General features: G+C 36.8%; 1 non-coding gene across 1 annotated transcript; it reads right to left on the bottom strand.

Annotated features, from left to right (window-relative positions):
* Window positions 1-1,040: 1,040 nt before the first annotated feature.
* LOC132653455 (U6 spliceosomal RNA) lies at window positions 1,041-1,143 on the bottom strand. Its single transcript, XR_009591194.1, has one exon. It is a non-coding gene; the product is annotated as a U6 spliceosomal RNA (small nuclear RNA).
* Between the last annotated feature and the right edge of the window lie 303 nt (window positions 1,144-1,446).

The raw sequence follows: 1,446 nt of genomic DNA, 5'->3' as shown, positions 1-1,446 counted from the left end.
ATTTGACTTCTTCCTTTCCAATTTGTATCCCCTTGATCTTCTTCAATTGTCTTATTGCTCTAACAAAGACTTCAAGAACAATGTTGAAGAAATATGGAGAGAGTGGAAAGCCTTGCCTTGTCCCTGATTCAGTCGATGCATTTATGTGCAAATTTGAATTTGGATTCAAATTTCAATCCATTTTAATCCAATGGATTCTAGTTGAATCCATTTTTTTTAACTGCTAGGTAACACTCCATTGTGTAAACTCATTACATTTTTTTATTTTTTTATTTTTTTTAAACAATAAATTACACATCTTTATTCATGTATATGATTCAAAACATCAAATGATGAATATGACAACATTTCCTTTTAAGATAAAGTTCTCATTTATACTTCTGACGGTAGAAATTTGTCTCATGATCCACAGCTGTTTTACAATTAATAGCTTTTCTTTTTTTTTTTTTTATCAGTTACATTTTATTAACTCTGTATCCCAGCCGTGTCCCGATCCCTCATTCCCTCCCAGTCCCTCCCTCCCTCCCTCCCTCATCTCCACCATGCCCCTTTCCAAGTCCACTGATGGGGGGGACCTCCTCCCCATTCATCTGATCCTGTTTTATCAGGTATCTTCAGGACTGGCTGCAAAGCCCTCCTCTGTGGCCTAACAGGACTGCTCCTCCCTTCGGGAGTGGGGAGACCAAAGAGCCAGTCATCGAGTTCCTGTTAGAAATAGTCCCTGTTCCCCTCACTTTGGGAAACCAATTGGTTACTGAGCTACCACAGGCTACATCTGAGTGGAGGTTCTAGGTTATATCCATACATGGTCCTTGGTTGAATGTCAGTCTCAGAAAAGACCCTGTGCCCAGATATATTTGGTCCTTGTGGAGCTCATTACATTTTTTTAAATCCATTCTTCAATTGTAGGACATCTTGGTTGTTTCTACTTTCTAACTATTTCGAATAAAACCACAAATGAATATGGTTGAGCAGTTGTCCTTGTGATAGAATGGAGAGTCCTTTGTAATATGCCAAAGAGTGGTTTAGCTTGGTCTTGAGGAAAAATAAGAATTTTCATGAATTTGTGTGTCATCCTTATGCAGGGACCATGCTTATCTTTTCTGTATTATTCCAATTTTAGTGAATATGCTGCCAAAGCAAGCAATAGGTTTAGAATTTAAAATAACCTTCTGTTCTCACAAATTGTCTGACTCAAACACAACCTATTTTAGAGAATACAGATATAATTAATTAACATTTTTATAACAATATGCATAATACTAGCAATTTTTATATCTCTAATGTAACTATGTATTTAAGGGCTATATTTTGATAGATAAAATATTCTCAGGGAATCATATGAAAGAAGGCAGAGTTTGTATGATGTGGAAAGGATAGGAGCTCCACAAAGACTAAATATATCTGGGCAAAGGGGTCTCTTCTGAGACTGACACTACACCAAGG

This window comes from Meriones unguiculatus, chromosome 3, assembly GCF_030254825.1.
Source record: "Meriones unguiculatus strain TT.TT164.6M chromosome 3, Bangor_MerUng_6.1, whole genome shotgun sequence".
Classification (NCBI taxonomy): Eukaryota; Metazoa; Chordata; class Mammalia; order Rodentia; family Muridae; genus Meriones; species Meriones unguiculatus.
The sequence above is the reverse complement of the archived record's forward strand: the minus strand, read 5'-3'. Positions and strand labels throughout refer to the sequence as shown.